We start from the raw sequence: 8,962 nt of genomic DNA on the forward strand, positions 1-8,962 counted from the left end.
ATCGGAAGCCAGTGGAGGGATTGGCAGAGGGGGGTGGCGGATACGGAGCGGTTGGTAAGGTGTATGAGTCTGGCCACAGAATTCAGGATAGACTGAAGCGGGGATAGCCTGTGTTGGGGTAGGCAGGCAAGGATGGAGTTACAGTAGTCAAGTCGTGATATGATGAGGGAGTGAATGAGTTGCTTTGTAGTTTCAGGAGTTAGGAACGTGCGTATTTTGGAGATGTTGCGGAGGTGGAGTCTGCATGAATTTGTCAGCGATTGGATCTGGGGCTGGAAAGACAGATTGGAGTCTAGAATGACAACTAGTACTCTGGCTTGCAAGGTGGGGCTGATGGTGGCATTGATGGTCGTGATGGAGAGGTCGGGGGGGCGCGGGCTGGGGGGAAAACTAGGAGCTCGGTTTTGGCAAGGTTTAATTTGAGGAAGTGGAGTGATATCAAGTCTGATATGTCGTTCAGAAGGCTAGTGATTCGGGCGGAGACTGAAGGAGTGAGGCGAAGGGTAGAGAGATAAATTTGAGTGTCATCAGCATAGAGATGGTAGTTGAAGCCGTGGGAGTGTATCAGTTGACCAAGGGAGGAGGTGTAGATGGAGAAGAGAAGGGGCCCGAGGACGGAACCTTGGGAGACCCAAACAGAGAGGAGGAGTGAAGGGGAGGTGGCAGCGTTATAGGTAACACTTGAATATTATCAAGGATTGAGTTCAAGCAAAGGTTATAGTGCTTCTTGGGTCTAACTCAAAGTTGAAGTATTATACCCCTCATATAGGCCTTATGAGCATTCCAAATTAAGAAGTTGTCATTAGCAGAAGCAGAATTTTTTTTCAAAATAGTCCCGGAGATGCTGAGTGAGCAGTGACACATTGGCAGGGACACAAAATTATAATTTTAAAGTTACATCGCCAAAGGCGTATCGGATAACAGGGCTCCCTCTCCTCTATGTGCAAAGAGATAGCTGCATGTGATGTCACAAATAGAGGTGGAGGAGACCTGTTGAAGCAACCATTTTTCTGTCAAAAACATATCTATGCAGGAATATGTGGCATGTCTAGGAGAGAAAAATTGCACCAACTGCAAGGCATGCCGAGTAGAGGAATTGAAACTTGAGAGAAAACAATGGGATTGGGGAGGTAAAAAAAGTTTTAAAAAACTGGGTGCAACAAACTGCCGAACTTTTCGGGGGTGAAGGAAAGTATAGACATCTAAATCACAGCTGGGGAGAATTAGGGTAGGAGACCCCTGAAGTGTGAGAGGACTCACGTTGACCTCGAGGAGGGTGAGACTTCCTGTGTGATATAACTTGCCAGTCGCAAGTGATCTGATGGGGCCCATGCAGCCCTGTGGAAGGAGGGTTTTCCTCAGGAATAATGTCCCATCTTCTAAGCAGTTGGAGGCCACTTTCCAGAGATGAAATAGAAGATTCCCCATTATGGGTAATGATTAAAGAGCATGGATTGCACCAATGGTAAATGATCTTATGGTTCCGTAGAGCTTTAGTAACTGTCATAAAATTCCTACGCCTCTGGAGGGTGTATTGTGACAGGTCAGGAAGAAGTTGTAATTTTTGGAATTTTCTCTAGAATACTCTATGAATAGCGGAAAGCATGCATAACCTTTTCCTTGGCCTGCCTGAAAGAAGTGCACCCTCAGCAGCACATCCCTTGGGATGGGTTGGGATAGATGGCTTGGCTTCAGTATTCTATGGATCCTGTCAATAGTGAGGTCTGCCGTTGTCAGGCCAGGAGCAACGGAAGTAAATAGATCTTGTACATAATGAGCTAGTTGGGCCTGCTGAACAGATTCAGGGATCCCACAAATCTTTATGTTGTTTCTTTGGGATCTATCCTCTAGATCAGCCATTTTCATTTTAATGGATATCTTCCGAGTGAGCACTATGGGCATCCACAAAGGAGTTGAAAGAGGCGGCGTATTCCCCTAATTTGTCCTCAATCTACCCCACTCTATCTCCTACCTCATGGAGTTCTCCTTTAAAGTTGTAAATGCAGGAAAGCATGTCGGCTTGTAGGGATGCCCATAGGGATAAAAGCATGTCTTTTAATGTGGAATCCGACACAGGATGTCCTGTAGCGGGGAAGTTAGCTATAGGGTCAGGCCTGTCCGGAGGGGGGGGGGGGGGGGGAATTAGTGTGAGATGCCTCCATGTCCATGTGGGTGAGATGGTCTTCATCCTCATCCATGCGGAGTCTGGACTTGGCTGGGCTGTGAACAGAGGGTGAGGAGGCACCAGAGCCCGAAGAATCCCCTGGATGACACTGCTCATTCCTCTCTGTGCTGTGCTGGCGACGTGTGAGAGGTTCAGTCCCAGCCTTTGATGAGGAGCATAGGCCGTCGCCATCTTGCTGGGGCCTCTGGGGAAGAAGAGGGATAATCCCTCCAATTTCTTGGGTGCAGGGGTTTCTTTTTTTCATCGAGGCATTCCAAGTGGTCCCTGGCAAGTGAGGGGGACTACGGATGGGTGAAAAGGTCATCAGCGAGCCCTTGTGTGATGCGATTTTCCCAGCTCCCCCCCACACTGGCAGTACAAATTGAAAAAGAGTCCTGTACAGGGGCGGACTGACAACTCATGGGGCCCCCGGGCAATAGGGGATCATGGGGCCCCTGTGTCCTTGCCCACACTCAAAAATCCTATAAAAAGGTACCAGGGGCATTTCATGGGGCCCCCTACTTACCCCAGGCCCTTGGGCAGTGCCTGAGTGCTTGAATGGTCAGTCCGCCCCTTGTCCTGTATGATTTCTGAGCAATGCAGTCCGGTTCAGGTGTTGATTACAAGCTATTGACTTCTATGGGAACCATTTCTAAACTGCACATGTGCGAACAGGATAAAATCCTGACCTGATCCTGTCCTGAAACCTGATTTGAACGACTGAACAACTACTGTGTCAATTAGCTGTGAAACCTGAGCTTCAATCCGCACCGCACAAGTGTGAATCAGCTTTCAGTGAAAATTACTGTTGCTTTCAATAAATGTTCATTCACTTGAGCTTTTTTTTGCATGCCATAAAAGATCTAAGTAAAAACAAAAAAGTGTTTAATATGCCACACAGCTTACAGTCCTATCCAAGAAGATTTAGTATTTTATGATCTCTCTGATTGCTTCTTGGTTTTATCATTTATCTTTTTATTTAATAACTAATACTACACTTAGAGCAGCCCACTCTTCCTTTGCTTTGTGTTTTTTGCCACCATAGCTGTACATCTACAGATGAGACTCATAACTTCAATCTCTCCCTTTCTGCTGGTCTCTTCCCAACCCTCTAAAACATGCACTAGTCACCTCCATACTTAAAAAGACCTCACTGTACCCAAACAATCTTAGCAACCTAAGACCCATCTCTTTACTCCCTTTTGCCTCCAAACTCTTTGAATGTCTAGTTTACAACCGACTGAGCTGCCACCTCTTTGAGAATGACCTTCTTAATCCCCTTCAGTCGGGATTTCACCTGCAGCACTCCACAGAAACTGCTCTCCTAAAACTCATAAATGACTTTCAGCTAAAACCAACAGTCACTATTCTGTATTCTTACTCTTGGACTTCTCCGCTACTTTTCATACAGTTGACCAACCCCTTCTCCTCAAAAAACTTTCCTTGGTCTCCGTGACTTTACTCTCCATTGGTTTGCATCTTACCTATCTCATTGCACCTTCAGTGTCACTTACAACCAGGGGTGGACTGACAACTCATGGGGCCCCCGGGCAATAGGGGATCAAGGGGCTCCTGTGTCCTTGCCCAAACTCAAAAAAGCCTATGACAAAGGTACCAGGGGCATCTCATGGGGCCCCCTACTGACCCCGGTCCCTCGGGCAGTTTCCAAATGTTCAGTCCACCCCTGCTTACAACTCTACTTCCTCCTCTCCTATTCCTCCTAGTCCTTTAACCTCCTATATTCGATCTACACATTTTCCCTGGATCAGCTGATAACTTCCCATGGTTTCCACTCTCATTTCTATGCTGATGACACACAAATCTATCTCTCAACCCCTCAGCTCTCCCCATCAGTTTCCTCACGTATCACTGATTTACTAACAGACATATCAGTCTGGTTGTCACACAACTTCTTCAGACATTCAGTGTCTACCACCCCTCTCTGCCAAACCCTCTACTGGCTGCCACTCACCCAACGATAAAATTCAAAGTACCAACAACAACTTACAAAGCCATCCACAACTCTGCCCCCAGCTACATCACTCACCTGGTCTCAAAGTATCAACTAGGGGCGGACTGACATCTCATGGGGCCTCTGGGCAATAGGGGATCATGGGGCCCCTGTGTCCTTTCCCAAACTCAAAAAAGCCTATGAAAAAGGTACCAGGGGCATCTCATGGGGCCCCCTACTGACCCGGGCCCTAGGGTAGTGCCCAAGTTTCCAAATGGTCAGTCCACCCCTGGTATCAACCAAACCGCTCACTTCGGTCCTCCCAAGACCTCCTGCTCTCTAGCTCCCTTGTCACCTCCTCCCATGCTCACCTCCAGGACTTCTCCAGAGCTTCCCCCATCCTCTGGAACTATCAACCTCAGTCTGTCTGACTATCTCCTAATTTATCCATCTTTAGATGATCCCTGAAACCCCTTCTCTTTAACCACTTGCCTTCTGGAAGATTTTACCCCCTTAATGACCAGGCCATTTTTTGCTATTCGGTACTGCGCTTATTCAACTGGTAATTGTGCGGTCTTGCAATGCTTGTGTAATTGTTATCACACAAATAGAGCTTTCTTTTGGTGGTATTTGATCACCAATGGGTTTTTTTATTTTTTGTGATATAAACTAAAAAAGACCAAATATTTACAAAAAAAATTTTTTTGGTTATAAAAAATATCAAGTAAACTCAAAGTTAGTCATACATTTAGACCAAAATGCATTCTGCTACACGTCTTTGTTAAAAAATAATCCCAATGCATGTATATTAATTGGTTTGTGTGAAAGTTATAGCGTCTAAAACTATGGTATACATATTGAAATTTACACAGCTTTCACTTTCTGAATGCATTTACATGTGTGGAGGTGTTAAAATGCAGGGCAGTACAAAAAAACTTCAAATGACCCTTTTTTTTAAACTAGTCACCCCAAGGAATTTGTTGAGAGACATGTTGAGTCCTTGGAACATTTTATTTTTTGCCACAAATTTTTTAAAAATGACAAAATGTGGTCAGTTAAATGATATATTGCCCATGCATGCCATGGGTATATGTGGAATTACACCCCAAAACACATTCTGCAACTTCTTCCAAGTTTGGGGATACCACATGTGAGAGACTTTTTGGCAGCCTACCCACATACACGCCCCCAAAATCCAATGACCACCTCCAGACTTTCAAAGGGAATATTTCCTCATATCACCTCCTCATTACCTTTCAGTTTTGAAGGCCCTAAAATGCCAGGATACTACAAACAACCCCCCCCCCCAAAATGATCTCTTTTTGGAAAGTAGACACCCCAAGGAATTTGATAAGAGTCATAGTGAGCATTTTGCAGATATCTTAGTTTTTCAGAAACGTGGCAATAAAATGAGATCTGCAAAATACTCACCATACCTCTTAGCAAATACCTTGGAGTGTCTACGTTCCAAAAAGGGGTCATTTGAGGGGGGGGGTTCTTCTACTATCCTGGCATTTCAGGGCCAACATTAGAAGCTTATGTCAGACATCATTCACTCTTCTAACCACTTGAAGACCAAGCCTATTCTGACACTTTTCGATTACTTGAAAAAACTTTTTTTTTTTGCTAGAAAACTACTTTGAACCCCCGAACATTATGTATTTTTTTAAAGCAGATGCCCTAGAGAATAAAATGGTGGGTGTTGAAATGTGTTATATATTTGCGCAGCAATGCAATTGTTTTGAAAAAAATACACTCTTTAGAATTTTAATGCACAAAAACACAATATTTTGCCCAATGTGTGATAAAATATAAAAAATTATGTTATACCGAGTAAATGGATACCAAACATGACATGTGTATGCCCATGCAAGGGTGACAAGTTACAAAAATTTTCCACAGGTCACCACTTTAGATTTATACAGGTCTAGTGCTAGAATTAGAATCTAACATTCGCAGTGATACCTCATAGTGCAATCTCTGTTTACCTACCACCACGGGACCTCTGCTTGTGTTTGCCTTTGGGCGCGAGCATGGAGATGGGGTGGGGATGAAATTTATTTTATATTATTTATTTTTCTTTTTTTATTATTTTTTACACTGTCCCTTTCACTTTTTTTTTCTATCACTTTTATTATCACAGGGAATGTAACTATCCCCAGTGATAGCAGTAGACAGTAACAGGTACTCTTTTCTGAGAAATCTGGGGTCTATTAGACTCTAGAACTCTCCTCTGCCCTTAAAGATCGCTGTGACCAGATGCTTTCCCAATTTTAAAATGGCGGTATATCTGGCAAAATGGAAATGATGAAATGTTCTTAGCTCTTGGTCTCTTAAACCATAGAGATGATTGGAGCCATTCTGGTCTCTGATCAGCTCTATGGTCAACCAGCGGAACTGCCAGCTGCATGCTTGGTTTCCCCTGTGGGATGGGAGAGCCCAAGAAAACCTTGGAAGGAGGCAGGAGGGCTGGAGGAGACGCTTCCTACTGCTTGTAAAAGCATTCCAGCAGCAAATTAGCAGCTAGGATTGCTTTTACATGAAAGCCAAATGCAAGCTGAAAAAAATTATACCAGGATGATGCCTGTAGCTGCAGGTATCATCCCGGTATAACCACTCAAAGTCCAGCAACATACCAGTACTTTGCTGGTCCATGTTGGGCATATATGTATCAGCAGAGAACATGAGCATGCGATGAATCGGGTCTATGGACCAATATGACAACAATTCATTCTTTTCTGTAATGCCCATGCTGAGGGTTAGGCCCAACAAAATTTTAAATTCAGAAGCCGTGATAGGCTTCCATCTGAATTGTCTGGCAAGAGCTGAATTTGGGTGGGTGGCGATGTATTGTTGTGCGTAGAAATTGCTTTGGCCCACAATCAATTGATACAAATCTTCTGTGAAAAACAGCGGAGCGGCTAAACGCTAGTGCTGGCAGCGAATGGTGTTGATCCTGTCAATACTGCATTTTTGGGGAAACTATGCTAAGGAGGTACTAGTATAGTTCTGTCTGTGATCAATATAATCATCTCTACAAACACTATACTAGTATTGGCGGTGATCAGCGACCTATAGCGTGATAGTGTGCGGGCAATCTAATGCTAGCTGACCCTGACCCTGATGTTATCTGATGTCACTAGTGGCAGTAATACAGTGATCAGGGAAAAATTCTATATACTGACACTACTAATGGCACTGGCTGGGTGATAGCTTGATCAAAGGGTTAATAGGGACGATCAAAGGGTTAAATGTGCTAATCTAACGTGTGCATGTAAAATGTAGGGCCTTTACTCAGTAACGTGTTCATTCTTCTCTGCCTGGACAGCATAGGGGAAAGTGGGGGGCGCAAGTACACCGGAAATAGAAAGTGACGTAAGATTGCATCGCTTTGCCCAGAGCCGCCGCTCACATGCACATTGTTGGCGGGCGGGTCGCAAGAAGTTAAAAAAAAAATTAAATATTTCTCTCCATTTTTTTTTAAACATTCTTTTTTAAATATTTTCATCAGAGTAGTGCTTAGTACCATTGTACTACTCTGGGGAGGTGATCATGATTTTTTTTTACACTTTGCATTGCAGGAGCAATGAAGATTATTCCTCTGCAATGCAAAGCTTGCTTTGAACCGTCATGAATGTGTTAAGTTAAAAAACAGTGATCTGTGATAGGCTACAGCTGGTCACATGGTACGGGGTGCTCTGATTTGCCCCATGTGCCATGTGAGAGCTGTGGACCAATCACAGCTCTCCAGGAACGGAAGCCAAACTTTTTGAATCAGATAGATTCATAAAAGCTTTGTTTTTTTTTTCATCAATAAATTGTATTAAGGTTTCACAGCTTAGTCGTGTGATTCCACAGCGATCACATAATCATCGGGTCCCGATTACCATGATTCTCATTCTGCTGTCCAATGAACACAGAGGGTGTGGGGGGGAGAGTTGCGTGTCACCAAATCACCAGGGATGGCAAACCACCAGAGATCTATGGGTACGTCGCTGGTCCTGTAGCTGCCACCCGTCTGCAGTACATTGCATGTGGGCGGCCAGAAAGTGCTTAAAGAAGCCTATGCTTTTTTGACCAATACACTGTGTTTTTACTTTCTCCATCAGCCCATCCTCCACAATTATTACTTTTTGTATAACTTGACCCTTCGTCTTAGATTGTAAGCTCAAACGAGCCGGGCCCTCTGATTCCTCTTGTACCAAATTGTATTGTAAGTGCAATGTCTGTCTTCATTTTGTAAAGCAACGTGTGCAAACTGTTGGCGCCATATAAATCCTGTATAATATTAACCATTAGCCGCCCGGCCTATAGCCATTTGGCGGCCGCAAAAGTGTTGTAGATTTCCGGGGTATACGCCATTTGGTGTCCTCCCGCACATGTGCAGTTCACGCAGTTGCAGAGCCGCGCAGCAGCGTGATCTGTCACCGGCCGTGTACCTCGGACACGGCCGATGACAGATCTGAGTACTGGCTCCCGTTGCCGGTACCATGTGACCTGCTGTGACCAATCACAGCAGGTCACATGACAGTTGTATACAATGGATGGCTTAATTCATGCCATCCATTGTATACTAGTGCCTAGCTGTGAATGGTCACAGCAGGTCACATGCACATGTCATGTGATTAGCTGTGGCCAAATCACAGCTAAGCACTAAAAAAAAAATAAAAAATAAAAAAAAACCTGAATGAATCGATGTCATTCAGGTAAATGCTTGCTTATAGCAAAGTAATTCTTTGCTATAAGCAAATTGTGTAAAAAAAAAAAATACAGATCACTTCCCCAAAGTAGTACAATGTTACTATGGTAACATTGTACTACTTTGGTCATAGTAAAATATGAAAAAA

The sequence above is a fragment of the Staurois parvus genome, unplaced genomic scaffold (genome assembly GCF_062004578.1).
Source record: "Staurois parvus isolate SC_StPar_1 unplaced genomic scaffold, SC_StPar_1.0 ptg001192l, whole genome shotgun sequence".
NCBI lineage: Eukaryota > Metazoa > Chordata > Amphibia > Anura > Ranidae > Staurois > Staurois parvus.